The sequence below is a fragment of the Artemia sp. Qi Xiang Cuo genome, chromosome 2 (assembly GCF_049724085.1).
Source record: "Artemia sp. Qi Xiang Cuo chromosome 2, ASM4972408v1, whole genome shotgun sequence".
Taxonomy (NCBI): domain Eukaryota; kingdom Metazoa; phylum Arthropoda; class Branchiopoda; order Anostraca; family Artemiidae; genus Artemia; species Artemia sp. Qi Xiang Cuo.
This window is the reverse complement of record NC_142795.1, coordinates 17714749-17734581: the sequence shown is the minus strand read 5'-3', so window position 1 is coordinate 17734581 and position 19833 is coordinate 17714749. Positions and strand designations below refer to the sequence as shown.

The 19833-nt window shown below is 35.1% G+C and overlaps 1 long non-coding RNA gene across 1 annotated transcript; it reads right to left on the bottom strand.

Annotated features, from left to right (window-relative positions):
* Positions 1–1226: 1226 nt before the first annotated feature.
* LOC148954960 (uncharacterized) lies at positions 1227–17179 on the bottom strand. Its single transcript, XR_016143712.1, has 2 exons — positions 17056–17179; positions 1227–1487 (listed from the first exon to the last, which is right to left on the bottom strand). It is a non-coding gene; the product is annotated as an uncharacterized LOC148954960 (long non-coding RNA).
* Positions 17180–19833: the final 2654 nt, after the last annotated feature.

Genomic DNA, 19833 nt, shown 5'->3' with positions numbered 1-19833 from the left:
TCGTAAAATCAACGATATTTCACAATATTAGGCTCCCGAAAAACCCTCTAATATAAATCTATCTTCCGTACATACCAAGAATCACCACAAAAATAAAAAAAAATTTGCACAAAAAACAATCTGTATTTAGTTTTCACCAATAATTTTAAAATCACAAATTTTTTAAACTCCGGTAAAGATAAAACCCCAGTTACTCGCCAAAAAGGGGTTTATCAAATACCATGCGATTGTGGCAATTACTACGTTGGCAGAACTCATCAGAATCTAGAAAAATGGATACACCAGCATAAAGAAGACATAGACAAAGCGTTAATTGCTAATAATTCTAATAACTTCTTTGATTCTGCTTTAGCTAGCCATATATTTGATAATCCCAGCCACAAAATACTTTTTGAAAAATCTTCTCTCATTAGTAGTGATTTGGGGATAAAACAGGTGGTCCGAGAATCAATCAAAATTAGGCTCAAAATAAATAAAAATATTTCCTTAAATAGAGACTTAGGAGAATACTCACTGAATTCTTTATACTCAAATTTAATTTAAAATGATTTAAAAAAATATTTTATTAAGCCAATTGACAATAGTATTGAACCCGTTACAAAAAGGCCTTTAAGACTAGCTGCTAAAAAAGCAAGATTGGCTTTGAAAACTTGCAGTTAATAATTTCATTTTATTCCGTCTGACTGACTTCATCCTCTCTCGTCATTTTATTTATCAGTCCTGGTTGAACTTCGTTGAAGTAAGGATACTAGGGCTGTTTTAAAGGTTTTTAAAAGCCGTTTTTTAAAAGAATTTTTAGTTTATATTTCGTATTTTAATGTAAGTTTGTTTTTATATATATTTTTTCTGTAATGTTGTGCTGAAGACGGCCCTTGGACATAGGGCCAAAATATTCACCGATTTAAATTGCACTGTCTTGAAAAAAATTTCCCTATTGTTTTTAAGTTGTATTTGTTTGATATGGAAAGGCAGTGTGGTCTTCGTCAATATTTGTGTTCAACATTTAAATTTTCTGAATTCAAAAAATTTTACTTGTTAAAATTAAAATTTTTTGTTGATAAATGTTATGAATAAATCAGTTTCTGACTCCTATTTTGCAGTTCCTGAATGATGTAGGTCAAACTTTCCTGTATGTATCCGTGTTATTACATATGAATTCTAATAATCAACCTTCAGATAATAAGATACATTTTTTTTTCGAACAAGATATAGTATGTAATTACTGCTTAAGGTTATATGCCTGAGGCCTTTTTTATTAGATAATAGTAACACAAATAGACAAAACCAACAACAGAAGCAGGAGACTAACAAACGACTTTAATGTGTGTTGGATTAACCAAAAGAAGAAGGGCACAAGGGTGAGAGGTACTCCGGAGGAATTTCTGTTAAAATAATTCCACCGGCACACACTGCCCCAAGAAGCGGAACTTGCAAGACTACGTTGCTTATAATCCAATTAACATCACAACAGCATATTATTTGATTGCCTGAAAAAAAATGAAAGTTGAAGAGAAAAAATGCCAGACTCTTTCCCTAACCAGCAAAGAGGAGCTTCTAGTATAGCCTTGAGGAACAACCCCTTCACGGAAATATAATTGTGTAAAGACAAACGTGAGGGCTATAGGAATGGGTTAATTACTCCTTTAGGAAAACTAATTGGGAGACTTTCAAATTACAAAACTTATGGAATATTGGAACGAATTTAAATACTTCATTCTTTTTGTGATTACTTCAAAGTCATTTAAAAATTAAGTTATAAAAATAAAAGTAAAGAAATACATTAAAACATATAACTAGCCGAAATGAAATAGTGACATTATATAAAATTATACTTAAAATCCTCACACAATACAAAAAAAGGAGTAAGGCCAGCGGCTCTTAAACTTCCAAAAGTTCAATGTGTCATTCGTGCTTTGCCTCGCTGTCATATACATACAACAGTCTTCAAAATATTTTTTTAATTCTAGACTACCTTGCTCTGTCTTCTTACAGCTTAAGTAACAAACACACAAGATAAGAACAAAGTTTATACACTACAATGCAGGTAAAATTTGCTACTTTTTTGCACAGGGTGACGCCAGGTTGATAAACTTATGACTATACCTCAAAGTTGATCAGATAAAAAAGGATCCTGTTTTGTGCATCTCAAACTTAGTGCCTATGGTCTGAATTGACCAAAAGCCTAAATTAGTCAAATATCTGAATGGAAAACTGGTAGGAAATAAAACAGTCAGATGACAGGTCTGAATAAAAGTGTTATAAGTCTTTAGTGATTGAAAAATGAAGATGAGATTGAAAGCTCATCACCAGATTGAAGAGACCTCCCTAAGTTTTTTTTTCATGTATAAGGGTTCTTTTTTAAAAAATGCATACTTGTTTAATTTGTCAGCTTCAAATAATGATTTCTAATCTTTTTACAAGCAAACTAATTGGAAAAAGAAGTCTAAGAAGTCTTTATGTTTTGAATTTACTCCCTGAAATATTCCCTGAAATTTAAAATTTTAACCCTCTTGTTGTTTCCAAGATTTCAAAGCTGTGGTAATTTGGTAGCCTGGGTCAATATTCTTTCTTCTGATTTAACTCTCTATTTTGCCATTAATAAATTCAAATTTCACTTGACCTAAAAACTCATAGAATTTTAGATGAACCTGAGACATATATTTATCCCTTAAATTCCCCCCTTCTAATCACAAAACATGAAGGTTTTTGCCTCCTCCCTCCTCGGAAGTTTCAACTCAATTCCCCCCGTCGTTCCTAAGATGATGCAGACATGCTAGAAAGACATGTTTTAATTTCAACCCCTTCCTGCCCAGCCACCCTAAACTAAATAACGAGGCCAGACGGGCTCCTTTAACAATCATTAAAAATTAAAACATTTTAATCGCATCTCCCAGGCCGTTCCCACGATTTTTTCAGATATACTATTTCGATAGCCTGGATTCACACATTTTTTTAAGATATGCCACCCCCTCCTCCTTTAAGTTTAGATACGTGGTCTAAAGATTCTCTCCCCCCCCAAAAAAAAAAATATTGTTTGACCTCTCAAGCTATTCCCAAGAGAAAGAAGAGACTTAATGGTTTACATTACAATTCGCTATACAGAGCTTCCGCTCTCTTTTTCACGATGACAAATCTTGTCTAGAAGCTGCAATCCCTTTTGGGTTTCGCTATACTGTCAGAAATTTTATTTCCCTACCCTGCCACTAGGAGTAAGCGCATCTTGAGGGGATATCATAATCCCTCAAATCTAAGGTTTCAAGAGTCCAACAAATTACTGTTTCTCCAAAGTTTGTTTTCTGAGACGCAACATCTTGCAAACATACGTCATTATTCTTTCGTAATTTTTGTGGGTTTTATAAGATATACGGACCATTTGACATTTTTGAAAGTCACAAACCTGGATTGTCTGTTAGCCATGGCTAGCGAGTTACCACAACAATACAGAGAGAAGTTAAATGGCTTAATCAAACGAAAATTACAATTGCTAGTGTCCTTTTTAAGTGACCAAAAAGATTGGAGGGCCACTAGCCCCCCCCCTCCCCTATAGGCCCCTTCTCCTAAAGTCGTCCAATCAGAATTATGAGATAGTAATTTTTCAGCATAGTTGAAAGGTCCAATTACAGTACTTTTAGTGATGACCTGACAAGGTCCCTGGGAAAAGAGCTGTAAGTTACGCAATTATCATGGCTGCAGCAGTAACTGCAACCTAGTAAAGAGCAAACCACAGTCCATAGTAACCAAAAGTTGAAAAACATGTTTTGAGAAAACTGCCTTGTGATAAAAAGTAGCCATCTGACACTGAATCAGGAATGGTAACTATTATTTCGGTTAATCTTAATAGTAAAAGTTTATTACGCAAACAAATTTATGGTGATTTCTATGAAGAGCCTAAAACCCCTCAAAAATGTTGTCGAATTGAAATAAAAAGTTCTTAATTGGAATCATCGTAGTTGAAAACCTAATACAGGATAATTACAGTCTTCCACCTTGAACACCAAGGAAAATCGTTTTTTGCAAGGGTAGGGCTGATGTATCTTTTTTTATTTTTTTTCTACCAGGGCTACAGAAATTATTCCATATGAATAAAAATACCATGACAGTGTTGCATCTACATTAAATTTTAATCAAAACGAGCAAAGATTAATTAAAAAAAAACAAAAAAGAGTATTCCCGAGGGAAGTAAAGAGTAAAGTTGAAACTTAAAACGCACAAAAATTACTACTTCACAGCCTATCTAACATATATCGATAAAACTAGTACAAATAAACCAACTAGCGATGCTTGCCTATGTTTGTAGGATTATAGAAAACTAGCACTTTACTGAAAACAGTAAAGTGCTAGTTTTCAAACTAGCACTAGTATCAAAACAAGAATATTGATTTAGGACTCAAAAGTGAGTAACTAGCCTCACAACAGTAACCTAATGTATAACGCTTTTCATAGTCTTACACGAACTGTGATATCAGTAACTTTCATTATACAATTAAAATAATCTTAAGAACTTAGGCGTAAAATAAACCTTGTATTACTTAAAATGAAGAACAAATAAACCGTAATATGAACTCTTGAAATCCGGTTATTTCTCTCTATACGACGGAAAATTTTAAGTTACAATATAAATTCTAAAGCTAGTCTGTAGTCCTATCATGGTTGCAGCGGCAGCTGCAACCTAGAAAAGGGCGAACCACAACCCATAGTAACCAAAAATTAAGAGACGCGTTTTCAAAGGAACTGCCTAGTGAAAAAAATCGCCATCTGACACTGACTCAGGAATGATAATTATTATTTCGGTTCGTCTTAAAAGTAAATGTTCATTGCTAAAAGAAATTCATGGTGATTTTAAAAAAAGACTGAAACCCCTCAAAAATAGAGCCACATTAAAATGAAAAGTGCACCATTGGAATTAGCATGGTATAAAACCTAAGAGAGAGAAATTCAGTCCCCTTCCTTGAACAACAATTAAAATCGCTTTTTTTGCATCGGTAGCACTGATCTGTCTCCCTTTTTTTCTCTCCTTTTTTTTCCAGGGCTAGCGGTTTACCAGAACATCATAGAGAGACGCTTAAATTCTCATTAAAAAAAATTTTCTTATATCTACGTGCTTTTTATAAATTCCGCCATCTGCAAGTGCCATATGGCACAAAAATGGCATATTATGTGCCATTTCTCAAAGAGTGGGGCTAGGGGGCTACAAAAACATCGTAGACAGATGTTTAATAGCTCACATTAAAACTATTTCTCATATCTACGTTTTATTTATGAATTCTACCCCCTGTAACTGCCAAATGGCACTAAAATGGCACTATTGATGCCATGTCTTAAGTGGAAAAGTTAGAAGCTAGTGGGATGCCAGAACTTCTTAGAGAGATGTTTAATGGTTGATTTGAAAGCTATTGCTCATATCTAAGTGATTATAATCAGTTTTGCCATCCGTAAGTGCCAAATAGCACAAAAAATGGCGCCTTTTGTGTCCCTTCTTGAGTTGAGAAGCTTCGAAGTATAAAACGGTACTATTCTAATAACTATTATCCAAAACCCTTAATTGGAGATTTGCATGGAACCCTCACCGTTTGCTCCCTCTCCCAGTCCTTGTAGTAAGTCTCATTAGTCCGTTGGAAGAATTCACTATGAACTCTTTAGGACGGTCAGAACCAAAAGTCAAAAAACATGTTTAGGAAAAAACTGCCTGGTGGAAACGAATTGCCATCCAGCACTAGTTTACGAATGGTAACTATTATTTTGGTTCGTCTTAAAAGTAAAAGCTTATTGCGAAAAGAAATTTATGGTGATTTCGAAAAAAAGCGTAAAACCCCTCGCAAATGGCGTCAGATCAAAATGAAATGTGTACCATTAAAATCAGCATGGCCAAGGAAAATCTCCTTTTGCATTGGTAGCACTCCAATATATATGGTTTTGATGATGATATGGCCCTCCATAGTCCCTGGGGAAGGGCTGTCTGGGGTATCAGACACATCGATATCGCGCCTATCGGTAACGGGCGTATTGGTATCGCATGTATCGTATCAGGAATATCGGTATTGGTATCTGCTGTTGTTTTTTTTTCAGTCATTTTCTAGGCTCACTTTTTAAAGCATGTCCCGGAAAGGTATCATGGTTGCAGTGGCAGCTGCAATCTAGTAAAGAGCGAACCACAGCCCATAGCAACCAAAAGTTAAAAAACGCGTTTTGAAAAAAACTGCCTATTGAAAAAAATTCCCATCTAACACTGACTCAAGAATGTGAACTATTATTTCATTTTGCCTTAAAAGTAAAAGTTTATTGCAACAAGAAATTTACGGTGATTTCGAAAAAAAAGCCTCAAACCCCTCGAAAATGGCGTCAGATCAAAATGAAAAAAGTACCATTGGAATCAAAATGATCAAAACCTTGTACAGAGAAGTTACAGTCCCCCTCCCTGAACAACAAGGAAAATCACTTTTTTGCATCGGTAGCATTGATCTGTCTCCTTTTTTTTTTTTTTTTTTTTTTTTAAAAAGGTCTAGTGGGCTACTCCAACATCATAGAGAGATTCTTAATGGCTCAATCAAAAGCTGTTTCTCATATCTACGTGCTTATTATAAATTCTGCCATCTGCAAGTGCCATATGGCAAAAAAATGGCACTTTTTTTGCTATTTCTCAAAGGGTTTCACTGTAAATAGGCTACATCAATCAACACGATTTGAACTTCAAGGAAATAGTTTGAAGTTTCTTGAATATCATTTTAAATCTGACTATAGGACCATTGAAAGTACTACTTTCAGTATAAGTTCAATTCAAATATTTGAATTATAGCAGAAAAAGGGGAATGCTAGTTGAATTTTGAGTATAAAAAGATAATTATAAAATAAGGAAATATATTTTTACTTTGAAATAAGTTGAGCTTTCTAGTTTGCAAAATGAACACGCAGAAATTTATGTACAAAAATTATCTTTTAACTTTTACAATCGCTTTTTTTAAATACATTTTTTGTGAGTTTCTGTAGATAGAAAATTCCGTAAGATACTACCCTAATCTTAACAGTACTAACAGTGAAAATATATTGCTTCCTGAATTCAATTTTTTCTAATTAATGACGAAAATCCTTTTGTGGGAACAACTTATGTTTTTGCGATGAGCGTCATTTTTTGTAATGAGACCCAAAAAGCGTTTAAAAAAAAATTCTTCCCTGAATTTGCCAAACATTTGCTGCTTACGCTGAATAACCAAGTAAGCAAATATATCGAAGAAAAGAAGACGCCTGTAAGGATATTTCAGTCATTTACGTACACGTAAAGGAACCAAAGGCTTCCCCAAAAAAGAGAATTTTCTAAAATTGTGCACAGTTCAACTGGACTCAGAAATACTACACTTTAATAGCACGAATCGTGCTTCAAAAACTCCGGTCTGCTACAGGATTATTTAAAAATAGGACGTTATCCCAATAAGTTTTGTCAAACAGTTCATAGCGTTAAACTGTAATTAAGGAGTGACTCAGCTAAATTGTAACCGAAACTCAAAAATGGAGTTTTGATAACAATTGGTAAGAAATGGGTTTTTATGCAGATTGCAAATATATAAATTTCATTGAGTTTAATATCTACTCACCAAAGGCTCCAAGCCTCAGAAGAAAAAGGGATTTTGATGGATTATGGATTTTGAAAACAGGGAGCCTGATTTTCGAAAAAGGGAGAAACACCCCCCAAAAACTCAATAAATCTTAATGTAAATCAGTTCTTTAGATTCAGCGTATCAGAAAATGTTATTGTGGGGGTTATGATCTATCTGCACAGATGTGGAATTGTATGTTTTGCCAGAAGACTGATCGCGGATGCGCTTTTATTTCTTTTTTTTTTCTAGTGTCCTTTTTAAGAGACCGTAAAGATTGGAGGGCAACTAAACCTCCTCCCAAGACCTAATTTGTCTCTTATTTTTTTTTTTCGAATGTTATAATTTGAGATCAATTTGACAAAAAAAAATCATCTCCTTCAACTACCTACAAACGTATAATACAGAAGTAGATTTAATGTTAATATTGATAATACATCTTGGGGTTGGGGGGGGGGGGGGGTAAAGCATATCATATATTAAACACGTAACCTAACCTAGGTACCTTTTTTCCCCCTAACCCCCCCAAAAATAAAGTTTAAATACTGTAAACGCAGTTAGAAACCACTGTTTACAATCCAATTCTCTGTTGAAAGAACCTGTTTGACTGGTTTCTTTTATCCTATATCTTGCGTGGCTTACAGCTAATAGAAACTAATGAGTAACATTAAAACTTAAAACGAACATATATTATTCCGTATAAATAAAAAAGATCGTGGCAGCGTTGTTTCTACATTAAATTTTAATCAAAAACGAACAAAATAACTTTAAAAAAACAAAGTTTTCCCGAGGAAAGTAAAGAGCGAAGATGAAACTTAAAACGAACAAAAATTATTACTTCAAAGCCTATCAAACATATATCAATAAAACTAATGCAAATAAACCGACTGGTAATGTTTCCCTATGTTTGTAGGATTACAAAAAAAGTAGCGCTTTACTGAAAACACAAAAGCCAAGTATAAAAACAAGAATATTGACTTAGGAATTAAAATTAAATATGAAGCCACACAACAACAAACTAATCTATAACTTTGTAGTCTTAAAGGAGCTGTGATAACAGTAACTTTCAGTACAAGGCCGTATCCAGGGGGGGGGGGTGCCCCGGTTTGAACCCCCCCCCCCCCCCCGAAATTTTTGACCGAGTCGAAAATAAGTCGAAAATTAGTAAAACCTAGGTAAAAATCAGTAAAATTAGTCAAAAACTGAGTCAAAAATTAGTAAAACCCCCCCAAAAAAGTCAAAAATTAGTAAACCCCCCCCCTCGAAAAAAAATCCTGGATACGCCCTTGTTTCAGTATACAATTAAAATTATTTTAAAACTCAGGAATAACAATAATAAGTTTACAGTCATTAAACAGCATAAAAATAATGGATTGATATATCGGATAACATCTTGGTCTCACCTAGTATTACTCGAAATGAAGAACATATCAACCCTAATATGGACTCTGGAGATCCAGTTATTCCTCTCTATAAAATGGCGAATTTCAAGTTGTGACACAAATTTTAAAGCGAGTCTGTAGTCTTAATGCTAATGAGATTCCTTCCCTTCGAACTTGTCTACAAAATAATCATGAAATGTCTTTTCAGATCCAAAATGACAGTCAATCTTTGAACTGAGCTCACTGTGCAAAAGTGATGCCAAATTAAACTAAAAAATAATTAAATAAAGCAAAAATCTAAAAATGCTTTACTTTTATACTGTTCAAAGTGCCCTTAAATGTTTATTTTTACCGTTCCAAAACTCCTATATTGTTTTGTGTTTTCAGTGAAGTGCTACTTTTCTATAATCCTACAAACATAGGGAAATATCACCAATTGATTTATTTGCACTAGTTTTATCGATATATGTTTGATAGCCTGTGAAGTAACAATTTTTCTTCGTTTTAAGTTTCATCTTCGCTCTTTACTTCCCTCGAGAAAACTTTGTTTTCTTAAATTAATCACCATCAAGATTGGTTCACTTCCAACTTGTCTACAAAATAAACATAAAGTGTCTTTTTCAGATTCAAAACGACTGTCAATCGTTGGACTGAGCTCAGTGTGAAGAAGTGATGCCAAATTAAAAAAAAAACAAAAAACAACAATTCTAAATTGTATTATTTTTTACTGTTTATAGTGTCCTTAAATGGTTTACTTTTGCTGAACCGATTTTTTTTACTGTTTTGTGCTTTCAGTAAAGCGCTAGTTTTCTATAATCCTACAAACATAAGAAAATATCACCAGTCGGTTTATTTGCACCAGTTTTGTCGATATATGTTAGATACTATCTAATAGATAAGCTGTAAAGTAATCATTTTTGTCCGTTTTAAATTTCAACTTCGCTCTTTACTTCCCTCGGGAAAACTTTGTTTTTTAAGCTAATTAAAGATCAGGATCATATAATAGTTTTAATGAGAAAGAAGGACATAATGGTACTTATAAGGCAAGTGGAACCCATGGCTTTGCGGAGCTAACTCGATCTACTACTTCACTAATGGGATAAAATTTCAGTTTATCAGGACTATCGGTTGTGCGGAAGATATGCCACATCTTCCGTGAACCGAAGTGTACGTCCGAAGCGTACACTTAATGAATGGCTTACATGTTTTACTAATAGGGAAGCCCTGCCACAGGGTAAATAACTCACTGTGAAGAGTGCCAGAACTTAAACTACTGCCGCGAGTAAGTGTGTCTACAATACTGTCCAAACTCGTGACAACGGATTTGCATGACGTCTTGCACACACGGCACAATAAGAGGTGTCTAAAGAAAATTTGAAATGACATCATGGATTGCTGGTTGCTCCAAAATAAATAATGCTTTTGCAGTATACTAAGAGAGGAATGCTTTGGATTTTTTTTTTTTTTGAAAAAAAAATATTAATTAACGTTAAAGATTATCGCTGAAAGTCTGGTCCTTACTGGAGCTGGTGTTTCTGTTTTCTGGGGTATACCAGATTTTCGAAGTCGTGATGGAGTGTATGCTCGTCTTTCAAAAGATTTTCCTGACCTACCAGATCCAACTCTCTTCGTCATCAATAACTGGGGCTTAAATCACTTCTTCAAATACAGGAAGATGTGACAATCGCTGGGTGCCAATTTGGACTCTAAGGGATATGATTAAAAAGGTTTTGGTGATGTTGAGGAGCTAACCTCTTTGGGGTTAACAAAACCACCAGTAGCATCTGGCCTCCCGAGATCATTCAGCGTGTCCGCAGGTGGCGATAGGGGAACGCACTACAGATATGTAGGGTACCTTCACAGGAGGCCCGGACCAAGGGTGGACCTTTTCCCTGGGGATCCATAATGGAAACTGGGGCACCCTCGCCCAGGGCCATAAATACAGGCGGAGGAGGAAAAAGGCCCCTCAAATGTAGATAATTTCGGAGACCACACTGCCTTTCCATGACGATAAATAAAAGTTCAAATAGGGATAAAATCCTTTTAATAGACAGTGATGATGATAACAGTGATAGAAATTCACAAAATGCCAGATATTCCGGTCACACATACAGTGACCGTCATCAGTAGTAAAACTTTTACTACTGATGACGGTCACTGTATATGTGACCGAAATATCTGGTATTTTTGTGAATTTCTATCACTGTTATCATCATCACTGTCTATTAAAAGGATTTTATCTCTATTTGAACTTTTATTTTTCCCCTCAAATGTACACTCAAAAGGGCCCACTGGTTTGTCCACAAGTCCCATGAGTTGCAAACCTTCTCCCAGTAATGGGTTAAATTGCATGGTGATGCAGAACACCATCGCGGGAGGATCCTCTATTGGAGGACAACTGCGGCAGGGCGTAAGATCGAGATCTATGGACAACGGCCTCTGCAAAGGGCTGCCTCGACCTTTTCGGGGTACCTGCAAGACTGGGGACTTTTCGTTCAACTCTATTCCCACTTGAGGAGTGGCGCCCCCCGAGGAAATTATAGCCTAGTAAACAACACAGCATGCGCACGGGATTCTGACTAATGGACAATTTTTCTGGGCTTGGTATGTTTTGATGGGCGTCTTTGGGCTGAAAAACCTCTTCCTAGCTAATTTATCTATTATGGGTTGCCTCCCCGTAGTAGCATAATATTTGTAGGCATGAATATATAATGAGTCGGAGGTTATAGACTTGAAACTGTCTGTGCAGGATTTCGACTCTTTTTGATAGAAGAGCATCGCCAAGTACTGAAAACCATGTTGTGACCAAGATGGACCCAGGATTGCACAAAGCCTCCATTCATGGAGGTTCAGGGACTTCCTGCTGTCCGGTTCTAAGCCGGCTTAAGCACTTCGGTGTAGACTTGAGAAGATATGTGATCCCCGTCCTGCACTGGCATCCGGGATCATTGCTTTTTCTGAGGTGAAAATAATTTCAATGATTTAAAGAACAGGAAAATTGGAACTCGGAATGTTACGACGTTAAAAAATGACCATCGTATCGACATTTTCACTGATGAATTCAGACGATTTGAACTGGACTTATTAGAAGTTTCAGAAACTCATATCTCAGGTGTAGGAAACAAGAAATTAGGTGATACAGAATTTGTTTACTCAGGCAGGAAGGACGGGATACATAGACAGGGAGTAGGGCTCATGATGAATAAGGAAGCTGCTAAGTCTTGTTTAGGCTGGGAAGGTATTAATAATAGAATACTAATTGCTCATTTTATGACTAGAAAGTTCAGGGTATCAGTTATAGTAGTATACGCCCCTGTAGAACCGACTGACAGAGATACTAGTGACTCAGATGAATTTTATTTACAGTTACAGGAGCAAATAGACAGGGTCCCAGGTAGAAATATGATGTTATTGCTGGGAGATTTTAACGCCCAGGTTGGTAGAAATAGTGATAGATGGTTTCCCAGCCTAGGTAAATTTGGTGTAGGAAAAGAAAACAGTAATGTATACAGACTTTTGCAATTTTGTAGGTATAACAATCTAGTTATAACCAGTACGGTGTTTGGTCATAAAATTGCTCATAAGTTAACATGGTATTCCCGTGATGGTAAGACAGCAAGCCTTATTGATTAAGTTATAGTAAACCGAATACTGGCAGGATCAATACAAGATACTACGGTATGTAGGAGTGCTGTTATTGATGTTAAAAGTAAAGATCACCATCTAGTAGTGTCTAGGGTTAATTTAAAGCTGAAATTTCGGAAGAGTAACTACCTCCTGGGAAGTTATGATGTTGGTAGACTCCAGGATAAGAATTTGAGAGAAACTTTCCAGGAAGAGTTGAATGCTAAACTTGAGAGTTTAAAATTTGATAATGTGGAAGATGGTTGGAATAATTTTAGAAAAATAATTTGTGAAGTTGCTGAAGGTGTATTAGGGAAGAAAGCTAGAACTGCAGCTAAGAATACTAGTGAAAAAGCTTTATGTTAATAGAAAGGAGAAAGGACTTGTACAAGAATTATCTGAGTGACAGATCGTATGAAAACAAAAGAAATGTAAAGAAAGAGAAGAAAGCAGTAATATGTGAACTAAGGAGGTGTGAAGTGGAGGCCATGGATAAAATTGCCGAGGATCTGGAAGATGCATCTAGACGGCACAATAGTAAAATATTGTACTGGCACGTAAACAAATTGAGAGGGAGTAGTCAATCCGAACTTGGCACAGTTAAAGATAGGAATCGGGCCACAATTAGCGATAAGGAAAGAACTAAAGAGAGATGGGCCGAACATTTTGAGAATTTGCTTAACTGAGATAGAGTTACAGGAAAAGATATAGAGGAAAATGAAAAACTTTGTGATACCTTGGATGAGATGGAAGATTTGTTTTGTGAGGAGGAATTAGCAACAGTACTAAAAGGATTAAAAAATTATAAGGCTCCAGGTGCTGATAGGGTGGTAAATGAGTTTCTTAAATATGGTGGCTCTGAGGTTAGAAATAAGTTAACTGAAGATTATGAATATGATTTTTGAAAAAGGGGAAGTACCTAACGATTTTAGGAAAACCTTAATTAAGCCACTTTATAAAAAAGGTGATAAAAGTGAGTGTGGTAATTATCGAGGCATTAGTCTGGTCTCTGTAGGTAGTAAATTACTTAGTAATATGATACTTTTTAGACTGAGAGATGCTGTAGACAAAGTTGTAAGAGAATAGCAGTGCGGTTTTAGAGACGGTAGAGGATGTGTCGACCAAATGTTCACTCTTAGGTTAATAATTGAGAAGTGCCTGAGTTTTCAAACACCTTTGGTCCTCAGTTTTATAGATTATGAGCAAGCATTTGATTCTGCTGATAGAAAAGCTTTAGTAAAGGTTTTATCCTTGTATGGTATACCAGACAAATACATTAAAGTGATTAGTGCTATGTACGAGAATAACACTGCTGCGGTTAAGGTAAGCAATGAGGTTAGAAGCTGGTTTTGTATTAAATCAGGAGTTAAGCAGGGTTGTGTTTTATCTCCCTTTGTATGGATTATTTTGATGGACTTTGTTTTAAGGAGCACAGGAAAGGCAATGGTAGACCACGGAATCAAATGGGGAGGAAAAAATCTCCTGGGCTTGGATTATGCTGATGATTAAGGCATTCTAGATGAAAGTGTGAGCAAAATGAATGAAGTTTTAGAGGTTTTGCAAGTTCAGGGTGCTAGAATTGGTTTGAAAATTAATGTTAGGAAGACTAACTCACTAAGTCTAGGAATAAGTGAAGAGGGAAAGGTGACGTTGGGTAATGAAAAGATTGATCAGGTGGCAGCTTCACTTACCTTGGTAGTATTATTAGTAAAGATGGTGGGAGCAGTGAAGATGTTAAATATAAAATAGTCAAGGCTCAGGATGTTTTTACACAGTTAAAAAGTCTGGAAAAATAGGAAGATAAGCTTGCAAACCTAAATTAGAATATTAGAAAATACAGTGATGACAGAGGTCAAATATGGCTCTGAAGTATGGACGCACCGAAAAGTGAATGAAGATTTTCTAGATGTTTTGCAGAGAAATTGCTTAGGGATTGTTCTGGGTACCCGGCTGACTGACCGTATTTCAAAGAATAGGCTATACGAAAAATGTGGTTCAATACCGCTTTCTAGGGCTACAGTGAAAGGTTGAGGAGGCTGGGGCACGTTTTGCGGATGAAGGATGACAGATTGCTGAAGATTGTCCTTTTCGGCCAACCGTCTAGGGCTAAAGGGAAAGCAGGTAGTCCTCGTCTGGGATGGAAGGACGTCATAAAGAAGAATCTACAGGAAATGAGATCTTTAGGAAAGGGTGTAAAAAAAGAGGCTTTGAATTTATTAGGATGAAGAAGGAGTGTGTTTAGCTGTGTTTGGCTCAGTCGGCTTGGTGTTGCGGTGAGTTGCTAGTCGTAGTAGTACTAGTAGTAATGCTTTGGATCTGCATTTACAATAGAAACACACTCTAACCATATTTTGACCTGGTTGAAAACTGCACTTCATGGCAAATTGTGAAAACCCTCATAATTTAAAGATTAACCAAGTGTTTAAGTTGATCAGCTTTATCGATCGTCAATTCAACCGAGCTGGTATCGAACACGTCCCCATATTGGCAGTTCATCAAACAGTTCGTGGTAACGAACGGTAAGTTAGGAGCGACCCGGCTCAATGGTAACCGAAACTCTAAAAAACGCAATTTTGATACCAATAGATACATCAAAAGAATCAGATTTTAATGTTGATTTCAAATATATATATTTCATCAAGTTTAGTTTTACTCATCAAAAGTTATGCGCCTGCGAAAATTTGCCTTATTTTCAAAAAAAGGGGGAAAGATCCCCTAAAAAATATAGAATCTTAATGAAAATTACACCATCATATTCAGCGTATAAGATAACCCTACTGTAGAGGTTTTAAGTACCTATCTACAAAAATGTGGAATTTTGCATTTTTTGCCAGAAGAAAGATCACAGATGCATGTTTATTTGTTTTTTGCTTTTTTTTCCCAGGGGTGATCGTATCGACCCAGTGGTCCTATAATATCGTGAAAGGGCTCATTGGAAAGGAAATTAAAAGTTTTAGTGGCATTTTTAAGTGACAAAAAAAATGGAGGGCAAATAGGCCCCCTCCCACGCTCATTTTTTTCCCAAAGTCACCCGATCAAAATTTTGAGAGAGTCATTTTGATGAACATGGATAAAAATTTAACAACCGTGTCTTGTAGGATTACCTAATTCCCCAAAGGCCCCAAGGGAAGTGCTGAAAGTTATGAACTTTACCCAATGTCAAAATAGAGTATTGGTTATTGGGACGTATACAGATGTTTTCATGGGGGATTTTTCTGGTAGGTGGAGGGGGGGGGGGGTCGGGGGTTATATAGGAGGATCTTTCCTTGAAGGAAGTTTTCATGGGGGAAGGGACATTGCTATGAAGGGGGCGCCAGATTTCCCATCATTATTAAAGAAAAAGATTAGAAATTAAATTAAAAAAAAAAGTTTTCCAACTGAAAGTAAGGAGCAACATCAAAACTTAAAACGAACAGAAATTATTAAGTATATGATTGGGTTCATCCCCTAGTCAATACCTCGCTCTTTAAGCCAAAGATTTTTTACTACTTTCATAAGAGCTATTTATTCTAATTAACGGCCTTTGTGATTAAGGGGTCATTTTTAAAGAATTGGAACAAAATTCGAACTTTAGCTTAAAGAGCAAGGTATTGATTAGGGGGCGAAACCCCTAATATACTTATTAAAAATCTATGGATATAGAAGTTCGTTACGTAAGTTAATTCGTAAGTTACGTATGTTTATTACTAATAAAAAACGTTCGTAAATAAATTAAACAAGTTTCGAGAAAGCCATTTAACCAAATAAAAGTAAAATTAATATGCAATTTTTTTTTTAATTATTCATGTACGGTGAGCCAAAATCAAAACCTGCATTAATTCAAAAATGTTCAAAAATTAAATAAAAAAAAAACGAGTTTTTTTAACTGAAAGTAAGGAACGACGTTAATATTTAAAACGAACAGAAGGTATCCCGTGTATGAAAGGGGCTGTCCCCTCCTCAACGCCTCGCTCTTTACGCTAAAGTTCGACTTTCTCACACCTCTATTTTTTTTAAACAATAAAAAACTTTAGCGTAAAGACCGAGGCGTTGAGGAGGGGATAGCCCCTTTCATATACGGAATAATAATAAAAAACTATATATTCTTTTTTTCAAATCTTTTTATTCCGTATATGAAAGGGGCTGTCCCCTCCTTAACGCCTCACTCTTTACGCTAAAGTTTTTTATTGTTTAAAAAAATAAGAGTTGTGAGAAAGTCAAACTTTAGCGTAAAGAACGAGGTGTAAAGCGCGAGCGTAAAGAGCGAGCGTAAAGAGCGAGGTGAGCGAGGTGTTCTTACGATGAGGAGACATTTTTTTGCTTTATTATTTTACGGGAAACACTGACTAATCGGTGAAAAAGAAAAGAGTGGCGCTAAACCCAAGTATAGAGTTAATTTACTTAATGGACTGTATTTTTATCCATTAGTGTGAACGGTAAGGTTCAGCAATTATGTAGCTCTCCCTTAATTGATGAAGTCTCACCTGCCAAATAAAGTTTACCACTTCCAGTTGTCATTGTTTCAATCATTTCACGAAAGGTATCTTCTGGTACAGTCGTTAGTTTATTATGCTGTAACGAAACTTCTGTGTCGGAAAGTAGACCTACAAAATATTTGGAATATTTTTGACATTTGTTCATCACTAATTTTATTATATCAGTAAATGAATAATATAAAGCATGTATATATATATATATATATATATATATATATATATATATATATATATATATATATATATATATATATATATATATATATATATATATATATATATATATATATATATATATATATATATATATATATTATATATATATATATATATAATAACAAAAATTAAACTTAAAAAAAAATAATACTTACGGTTTACAAAACTTTAAAAAACACATCAAAAACTTGTTTAAATTCATTTTGTTACGTTTTAAGAGTCGGACAAAAATTTCGAGGGGGGAATTCAAAAACCCTAGCCCCCTCCCTCCCTCCCTTGGATAAAGCCTTGATATACACATATTTGGGGAAATGTAGGGAAAATGTCTTTCGTCATGTATTTTTCACGGCATGAAGAGCATAATTCAGAAATAATTTCTCGCTCTACTGATGAATATAGTTATTAAATTTAAGAATTGAATTTAAAACAATTTGAAATTATTACTTTTTATTGTCAAGAAAACTAATTATCACAGTTTATTTCCCTTGGTAACTCCAATGTTAGGACTGTTAGCCATGTTTTATACATAAGCTACCCTATCGACGCCTTGTTTCGTCAGACTCGCAGTCTTTTGATGGCTTATGCAATTAATTGAATATATTTCCCCTATCCTTCATTGTTTCCTCGAAATGTTATTACTACCTTATCTATACGTCGTTAACTTTAATACCTATCATGTGGCTTAAAATAGAGTATAGTTGATCCAGAAATTGCAATGTCAAAATTATTTGAAAATATAATAAGAAATAGCTCATGCCTGTGGTTTTGAGTAATTACTTTATGTTTCAATTTTGTTTTTTTCTTGTCTTGTATTAGCATGAAAATTGTTATTGCTGTGAAAGTTCGCAAGTTTGAAGGCTCGTTTTCATAATTTTACTTTTCTTTGTTTTGCCGTTGTTTTTCGATTTATCGTGCAGCCTTTTTGGAGTAGATCAGTTCTCGATCGAATAAACAAAACATACCAATATGATATAAATCATCCCATATAGAAGTGAGCACAATAGAGGCGCATGATATTTTTACTGGCAAGACCACAGAGGAGCAAAGTTTCATTAACGGTATGGAGCCAGTTTCATGCCACATGCCAGTGAATAATGAGGAAATTACACTTCCAGACGTTAAATTTGACATCAATCTTCAGAGTTTCATCCTATTAACTTCGGAAAATTTCACTGAGTCCCTCCATAGTTTGACCAATTTTTCGGATATCATCGTCAAATGAAACGAGAGAGGCTTCGATACCGTCAGAAACGGAAGAAAACGGGCTCAACAACATAGTTCTTAAGCAGAACAGGAGGAGAAACTTAGCCTTGGTCAGTTCCTTTTCTGATTCAGTACAAGGAGAGGACCTCAACCCTTTTCATGCAGACTACTAAATACGACAAATGCTGATGCTTAGAAAAATTTTGATAACCATGGACACTAAAGAAAAGATTATGGCTTCATTGAGATAGCCGTAGACAGCTGATATTTATTGAGTCCAGCAATTGATGTACTGAGTCTGTAATTTATTTCATTTGTAAGTAGGTTTTGGAAATGTAGTTTATCGATAACATCTTTTTCCTGCCCAATCTGAAGTAATTGTTCTATGTTTTCCAAAATAATTATGAGATAAAGCAAAATTACAACATAACTAAGAAAATTATAAACCGTAAATAATTTGGTTTGAAAAGTACCCAAGAATAACATAAAGTGATTTTTGAGCCCCCAAAAGCTAAGCAAATAGCCTAAGATATTTATTACTGGGAGACAATTATCGGTTTGCCTGCTTAAGTAAGGATACTAATGGTATATTACTAAGAGCCAATTTATTACTATATCGGTTATTATTAATAAACTTTTGACTGTTACTGTGAATTGAATTTAACGGAATTCATGAATTATTAACAATGGGACGGAAAAAACGATCAAGGCACGATGAGGATGAAGCTGGAAATTCGAAAATTTTATTTGACGGATCAGGTACTAGTTCAGCCTCAGCGCCAAATATACCGTTGGCAACTTTAGCTGATAGCATCAAAACTGTGATTGAGCCTGTGAGTTACAAGGAAAAAAATTAGAGTCACTTGAAAATAAGTTCAAGTCTCTTGATGATTGAGTGGCTAAGTTAGAGAACATTCAAAGGGATTTTTAGCAATCGTTGTCAAATAATTATTCCCGCCTGGTTTCTCTTTCAAAGAAAAAATACATTAAAGAGCTAAATAAAACTTCTCACTTATGAGGTTGTGAGTCAGGGTTCTGAAATTATTGTCACGTGCAACAGATTAGCAAAGCTTGAATTTACAAAAATTGATAAAATCTCATAATGTGGAATGTCCCATGTGAAACAATATCTACTGCAAAAGAAATCTTTGCGAGTGTTGTATCTTCAGGCTTTGAATTTGCCGCAGTGCCTGATTTCAAAATTATTGAGCAAAATCACAGGCAACACTATAGCGTTGCCTATAGTGAAGGCCATATGCTCGAATGTTTTATTATTATTATTATTTATCTATTTTTTTTTTTCCTAGAGGCACTTCATATGGAAAGGGTTGTCGAAGAAACTTCAAA